Source organism: Ochotona princeps, chromosome 8, assembly GCF_030435755.1.
Source record: "Ochotona princeps isolate mOchPri1 chromosome 8, mOchPri1.hap1, whole genome shotgun sequence".
In the NCBI taxonomy this organism is placed as follows: domain Eukaryota; kingdom Metazoa; phylum Chordata; class Mammalia; order Lagomorpha; family Ochotonidae; genus Ochotona; species Ochotona princeps.
The window spans coordinates 78,547,195-78,555,413 of NC_080839.1; the positions used below are offsets into that span (position 1 = coordinate 78,547,195).

Below are 8,219 nucleotides of genomic sequence, written 5' to 3' on the forward strand. Positions count from 1 at the left end.
TTAAACCGCTTGGCTGAACACCCGCCCCGACTCTCTTATTCCTAATCCACCAATGAAATGCCCTCTACTTGCTTTCAACGGATCTTTACTAAGATGAAGACAATTTTCTTAATAAGAAAAAAAAAAAGAACGAAGATGAAGAGGAAAAGTGTCCCCGTGGTAATGGAGTTCAGAGCTGATGCATTCTGAATTCTCTGCTTTGCTGTCAGGCAAGCTCAGAATACCCCCCCTCTTCCCTGTGAACCCAGACTAACTGGCCTGTGCGTCCAGGGCGGCAGACACCACAGGTAACTGACATTTACCCGGCACCGCATTTTCTCTCCCTCTTCAGAGGACTAAAGTATGCTGTAAAACGCATAACCTGAAATACCTCTTTCAAAATGTAACTTGTAACTGACCAGTGTCCCCAGAAATGATTTATCTTAGTACATCTCAGGAAGTGCTGTTTCCTGTGACTCCGTGTCCAGGATGGCAGTCAGCCCACAGCCTGAGGTGAGACTTCACTTTCAGGATCTTTGGCAGGGAGCAGAGTCACTCAGCTTGCTTCTCCACTGCCCACTCTGCCAAGTACTTTGAGAAGAGGTTTCAAGCTCTCCGAGAACAAGGATTGGGTCTGTTTGTTCACTGCTCTGTCCCCAAGGCTCAATACTCTTTCAAGCACAATGTGGCATTGACAAAGGACAGTAATTCATTGTGTCTTCGCAGAAGCAAATTCATAAGGTAAGCATTTCTAGAAGCATTAACTGACATTAGAATGAAGGGTTAGAAAAGTTCAATAAGCCATCTGAGGGGACACAGTACCTGTGTGTAGGGTCATTGACAGATGGGTCCTGTGTCCTGTGCCTGCTTCTGCCTCCTCCTCCTCCTTCTGTGTGTGTGTGTGTGTGTGTTTTCCAAATGGCATTGTGCTTTTTCATTTCCTGGTACTCTAGTCTCCATAGCACAATTTGTTTAAAGCTATGTTGGAAAAAAATATTAACAATAAAATATGTCATTGTGACTTTCCGCTGACAGTGTGTTTGAAATGCTGGTGACTGCATTCATGTATTCCGATTTTAATTCTGGCAGAAAAACTATCACCAACAAAGGTTATATTTTCTAGCCACCATTGATTGGCACTTTTCTCATCACATGCCAGCCTTCTTCCTACATGCTGAATTTCCTGACCGAAGTATTGTGTGTAGGCAATTTCTTTCCTCTGAAGTGTTCTAAATAGTACCCATTTATTAGAAATAAATAAAACACACAGTCATCACTTATTTGTGTTCATCAAGCCTCACACGCTGAACTGGTATCTTTTCCTATAAACCTTTAATCACATTAAGGGGTTTGAGCATGCTATCAAGGGTAAGGGAATTCCCTAGCAAATTCTAGTATGTGGGTGACCTAAATACCTTTGCTTTTGAGAAACACATTTTTAAGAAAGGTGGAGAGGAGCTGGCATAGCTCAATAGGCTACTCCTATCTCCACCAGCCAGCATTCCATGTGCACAGAGCCAGTTCGCGTTCCTACTGTTGCACTTCCCATCCAGCTGCCTGCTTGTGCTCTAGGAAAGCAGCAGAAGATGGCCCACATCCTTGGAACCCTGCCCTCATATAGGTAACCAGGAGGAGGCTCCTGGATTCTGGATTTGGACCTGTTCGACTCTGGCTGTTGTGGCCATTTTGTTCAGTGAACCAGAGGATAGAACAAACTTTATCTCTGTCTCTCCTTTCTGTAATTCCACCTTTCTAATAAAAATAAATAAATCCTTTTTATCGGGAAAGGTTGAAAAATACTGCAGAGAGGCAAGTTCAGTGTTTCAGAACCAGGGAAGAGCACATCACATGATCTCCAGGGAAGAATCAGGTGTGTCCCCGGCTCTCAGCACTCTCTGAGCCTTAGGAGCGCCATAGGTAACTGGAATGGGTTAGTCTGGGCCCTTTGTCCATGAGTGTGGAGCCTATCAGTGCAGTTTGGGGTGGGAAACTCAGCCCCAGTTCTGCTACAGCAGCTTGAGCTGGTGTCGACCACCCAGAGGCTAGTCATGTTTTTATGTGTCAGAGCCAGGTCATCCTGACTGGCAATGGTCCATACGCGTTATTGCACATCTTCACTGGGAAAGTAACTCCACCATCACATCACCAAGGCGTCAGAGGTCCCAGCTCCACGTTTCGGATCCTAGGGGATCCTGTGCTGTGGATTTCTAGGGTTGGCTGTGGGCCTACCTTTAGCTGCTCGGAACAGTCCATACAGGTAGCATCATTTCCAGTGAGCCTCTTCGAGGAGCTGTTGAAGCTAACCGTAGTCATGGGGTCCCCCAGCCACAAAGCGGATGTCATGTGCAATGGAAGCACTGGGGATGACTCCCTGTTTTCATACTTGATGCTGAAAGTAAAGGCAGCCTTGGGACCATTCTGTCAACCTTGATCAGATTCTTAACCAAAGGAATGGAAGCAGGATTTGGAAAGAACTAAAGCATCCAGGAGGCATTTAGAAGAATTTGCTGCCAAGCGCCGTGGCTTCGATCTGCTATGGATCCTGAACTCACGCAGCAGTTTCATTCCAAAGACTTATGTTAATGACACCAAAAAGGAAGAATGAGTCCGACAATGAGGTTTGGCAGAGGGGCCTTTGGAAAGAGGCCAGATTTTGAAGGTGATGAGAACGGGGACCTGGGATTGGTGGCTTCGGAAGAGAAGGAAGCGATCACACAGACAGACAGACACAAGCTTTTTTCTGTGGGCTGTGATGAAGCCTAGCCTCACACTGTGTGGACTCCAACACTCCAGAACCATGAGCCAAAAGAGACCTCTCTCCTTCATGAGGAAAAATGCTAGTCACAAAAAAATAACCCATGTGACCAGGCTGCTGGTGGAGTGAATGTGTTGATGGGGAGGAGAAGAGCTGCATCCGGGACACACTTGTGTTTTGTAGGTGACTCAGACAGAGTGTTTGTGATTGTCACCCAACTCAGTTGGCCTGTACTGCTAATGCCTGCAGCAGTATGGGACACGTGAGATGCAAAGCAAAGTCTGAACGCAGACTAGTCTAAGCAATGTGGAAGGTCTGACTGATAGATTAACCGGAACAGGAATGGTAGTGGAGCGTGTGTGGGAGGATAAATACTGAGGACTCTCAGAGCCATCCAGGAATCAGACTGCAGGTGCAGCTCAAGTGTTGACTTACAGGAGGGTCACTGTCCTTTCAGTCTGATTCACCACATGCTTCCACGAAGGGTTGAGGCAAGGGAATTCTACAGGACGGTTAGTCTCATCGACATGTGCCAGGGAACATTGTTCCAGCTGGATTCAGGACTATGGATGCTCTAAGCATGACACTGGTCAGTTACAGGGATGCCCAGGAGCCTGAGAAATGGCCAGAATAAAGCTCACTGCCTCAAAGGGTTCCTTTCATTGCATTCTGCTTATCTTACCGGCCTTGTTTCAATATGCCTACCATAAAGTACACTGACGGAGTATTTGGATTTATCGTATTGTTCTCATAGTGCTATGCTGTGGTGCTGGTCATGATGTCTGTGATGATTTGTGTGTTTCTGGTGTTTCTATTCTTTTCTTATTGATAGTTAGAGGCCACATGCTTTTACCTGATTCAATTTTAGAATCACTGTTGTCTCGTTAATATTACATGATCATGTAACTTGTTAAATTGAAGACATTCAGAATGTTGGATAAAATTTCCTTCCCTCTGCCACCTGAGAGATTTGAAGACTCATTGTATAACTGAGAATAGCCAGCAACAACAACAGTGGTGTTTACACTATTTAACATTCTGTTTTGTAGGAAGATTAACTACAGTAACCTAGGCCAAAATGTTGAGTAATGTACACTTCGCTGTAACTGTCAGCCATGTTTAATTTCATTACATATGGTCTTCTAAATGAGAAGGTGTCCTTTCCATTCATGTTTTTAAGATTTATCTTTTTATTGGAAAGGCAGATTTACTGAGAAAAGGAGACAGAGAGAGGGATCTTGCATTCACTGGTTCACTCCCTAAACGGCCACAATTGCTGGAGCCAAGCTGATCTGATGCTAGGAACCAGGCACTTTGTCTGGGTCTCCCGTGTGGGCACAGGGTCCCACGGCTTTGGGGCATCTTCTGCTGCTTTCCCAGGTCACAGGCAGGGAGCTGGATGGGAAGTGGAGCAGCTGGAACACAAACTGATATCCATATGTGGGTGGCAGGGTTGCAGCCACTGTCTCATTTGATCTGTATTACAGTCTTGCCAGGAATAGCCCGTCATTACTATTTTCACTGAGGAGCCTGACGGAGAGAAGATGAACCGAGCCCTCAGGTAGAACAGCTGCTTCCCAGCAGAGCCTGACCCAAGCAGCCAAACCAGAGTTGCCATTCAGTTGTAGTCTCCAGCGACTTAATTCAAGATCATCTGATTTCTTAGATCTGCTTGCAAGGAGAGATTCATGGCCAGTTTTAGATGTTAGCTGGCAGTCAAATTTTCATTTTTGAGATATTTTGAGAATATCAAAAAGCGAGTCAAGGAGCACTTAACATAATTGTAATCATGGGGATATTTCAGGTGGAACCATGCAACTTTAGCACACTTTTCAAGGGATACCACCACCATTCCATATGGAATAATCAGGGAATCTTGATCCTGGAATGATGTCTTGGTGGAAAATAAATATGTTTGGACTTGGAAACCTAGAGCAAAAACCAATTTTGTAACAAAAGAGGTCCCTGTTAAAATGAGAATGGTATTAATGATTCAAAGACAACCACAAAACTGAGAAGTGTTTTATTAAATTGCCCATATAGGGGAATAAATGTCTGGCCTAGGAGTTAAGCTATTCGTTAGCACTCCCATGCTCCACAGCGAAGGGTCTTAGTACCATGCTTGGCTTGTTTCTGATCTCAGCTTCCTGCTAATGCAGACAGCTCTGAGAGGTGGCGAGGCAGCAGTGATGCTCAGCTGGTTGGAGCTCTGCTACCCTCATCGTGAGAGCTCAGGCATGCACTTCTAGCTGCTGGTTTCTGTTTAGGATTTGGAGAATAAACTGAGGGATAATCTCTCTCTCTCTCCTCTACCCTCCCTCTCTTTCTTTCTCCTTTGCTCCCTCTTGTCTTTTCTTTCTCTTTCCACTTCTCCAAGTAAATAGATTGTTTTTACAAGCAGACTCCTGAATACTTACTATTTAGGACAATCTTTCCTTCTCCAGTTCCGCTCAGCTTGTTGTTTGCGTCTGTGCTCCTTGCAGGGCTCTGGAATGCGACGCTGTACATTTGCCTAGGCCAGCAGCATCCCCTTCCTTGTAGAGTCTCCACCAGCAATTCCACTTGGAGGTGGAAGGGTCTGGAACAGAGTTCTCTCCCTGGGATGAGCATGAGATGTAAACACAGGACCTGCTGACCCTGGTTTTAATGGGAGCTGCAGGTGCTTTCCTGGCCACTCACATTCTGAGCAGTTTTGCTTTGGGGATTCTTAACAGCTTGGATTGGCCTCCTGCTTTGCTGTTCCCTGCACTGAAATCACCAAGGGATCATCAGTTTTCTTTCTCCTTTCCTTTCCTTTCCTTTCCTTTCCTTTCCTTTCCTTTCCTTTCCTTTCCTTTCCTTTCCTTTCCTTTCCTTTCCTTTCCTTTCCTTTCCTTTCCTTTCCTTTCCTTTCCTTTCCTTTCCTCTCCTTTCCTCTCCTTTCCTCTCCTCTCCTCTCCTCTCCTCTCCTCTCCTCTCCTCTCCTCTCCTCTCCTCTCCTCTCCTCTCCTCTCCTCTCCTCTCCTTTCCTTTCCTTTCCTTTTCCTGAGAAATGAAGACAGAGAAAGAGAGCATTCTGACCTTTCACCCATGGCTTGCTTCCCAGCTGGCCAGACCAGCCAGGGCTGGAGTCTGGCACTTGATCTCTGGCTCCCGTGTGGGTGCATAGGTCCAAGCACTGGAGTCATCTTTCATTGTTTTCACTGGTGAATTAGCCAAAAACCGGATGGGAATTGGGGCAGCTAGGACTTGAAGCCATCATTAATTTCTTAAAATCAGGCACCAAACAAGGCTAATCAAGCTGGTAAATTAGTATGAATTACAGAGAACAGAAATGCGCAGTGGGCATCTTTGGCTGTGTTGTGTATGCCATCTTCATCCTCCCAGCACACTGCGGAGCAAGCGCCACCTGCTAGACCATCTAGAAGCACAGGCTTATGCTGTCATTTCCACTCTGTGTGCCTCTGGGGAAGTCCCAGAATACCATAAGCCTTAATTTTTTTCATCTGTAAAATGGACATAATATTGTCCATGGCTTAGGTGGTTATCAGGATGAGAACCCTTCACTCACGGCCTGGCACATGGAAAGAAAGACTTCAGTCAATGATACCACCTTCACTGCAGAATAGCTTGAGTTGAGGGAGGTGAAAGCTCCCCAGTCCCTAGAATTAACTTCTGTGTCTCTCCCCCATTCAGAACAAGGCTGTGTGACTCTTCATGAGAAGCATAGAAACCCATTGCTCCTAGTCCCTCATTTTAATCTCACTTTAAGGGCACAGTGACAACAGAGGCAGTCATTCCAGCGGGGACCTCAGCGGGAGTGGTAAGAGTGTTTCTCAACCTCTGCATTTTATCTTCTATCTTTATTTTATTTATTTGAAAAACAGAGTTAGAGAGAGAGAGAGAGAGAGAGAGATCTTTTACCTGCTAATTCATCCCCCAAAAGACCTCAGTAGCTAGGGTTGGGACAGGCCAGGAGTCCAGGTCTCTCTCGTGGCTGTAAAGCCCAAAGCACTTGGACCATCAGGCCACTAGCAGAGAGCTGGATCACAAGTAGAACATCCAGGACTCAACACAGTGTCCATACAGATGTTGGCACAGCAGGTGGCAGCTTAACACACTATGCCCTAGTGATGGGTCCCTGAATTCTGTCTTAGCAGTGGCCTTTGACCCTCTCCAATGTGCAGAGTGTTCCCCATCCCCTATCACATCTGTGTCTGTTCTGGAGAAGCACCATGGCCTTGAGTGGCACAGAGAGCTGAAGGCAGCCAAGCTGAGGACACTGCTCTTTTGTCTAGCAGGGGAAGCCAGAATGGCCAGAGGACCCCACAGCCTGAGGAGGGAATCTAACACCATCCTGTAGTTGGTGTGATTGGAGCTCTGCAGGCAGCTGATGGCACTGAGTCCACACTAGGCTCCAGGAACTCTCCCGGCCTTGGAATCCACCAAGTCTCCACTGCAGGAAACTCTTAGTGTGGCCATTCCTCACCACGGAGAGCAACCCGAAGCTGTTCAGGGCTCCTTGTGCCACATTAGAACCAATGCCAAGTGTTCCATAACCCCAGACAGGAATGTAGCACGAAAGAGGTGGGTCTTGAGTCCTACAAATGGAGGGTGAACAGGGTGGAGGGATTCATTCCATGGGAAGAGTCTCTGAGCTGAGCTGTGTTGGGCTTAGCTGGCCAGGGATTACAGTTGCTCTATCCTGCAAGCCCTTGATGGTCACTCAGGTGTGAGGGTCCCCTAGAAGAGGCAAAGCCTTGGGTCAGCTGTCTAAAACCCTCGCCAACCTAGAGGGGGTATGCCAATGTCCCCAGCCCACGGGCACCAAGGGCTTCACCTGAAAGGTGACCTGGGTTCTTCAGCACTTCAGATTCTATGTGAGTTAAGATGACCCTGTCATCTGCAGGAAACATATGACTAAGGTTATTTTCCTGGGTTTTGGATGGCTTAGATTCAGGAAAGGACAGGTGACAGAGGGGGGAAACAAAAGAGCAGAGGAAAGAGGCAGGTGCAAACCACACCTAACTTCCCTGACCTTCATCAAGTTCAGAGTTGTTCCGGCACCATGGTAGATGACTGAACTCTGACTTCATCCTCCCCTTAGTCTAGCTGCATAGATGCAGGAACTGAGACTCAGCAACTGCGGCAGAACACTCAGCCTAGGCATCCTTTACCTAAACCTTGCTGGTCCATCTAGACACCAAACCCACCAGAGTGACCATACAGTAGCAGGCAGCTCCCTTCTCCTGCCACCCAGGCTCCCTGAAATGTTGTCAGCATCAAAACACTGGTTCTGTCTGGGCGGTGGAAGCCTCCATAGAGTGGCCCTCTGCCCTCCCCTCCCCTATTTCTCACCAGCTGCCCATGGCAAGGTGTACTCTAGCTTATGCTCCATCCAAACCTGTGAGTCAGGCTTTGCCATAGGACCCATGCCCGGAGATGAGCAGTCACCAGATCCTCCCACCAGGACCCCCAGCAGTCCTAACGACTCCCCAGTGTGATA

The 8,219-nt window shown here is 47.1% G+C and overlaps 1 long non-coding RNA gene across 1 annotated transcript; it reads left to right on the top strand.

Annotated features, from left to right (window-relative positions):
- Nucleotides 1-356: 356 nt before the first annotated feature.
- Nucleotides 357-1,252, top strand: LOC131480948 (uncharacterized). The gene is made up of 2 exons (XR_009245909.1): nucleotides 357-720; nucleotides 1,015-1,252. It is a non-coding gene; the product is annotated as an uncharacterized LOC131480948 (long non-coding RNA).
- Nucleotides 1,253-8,219: the final 6,967 nt, after the last annotated feature.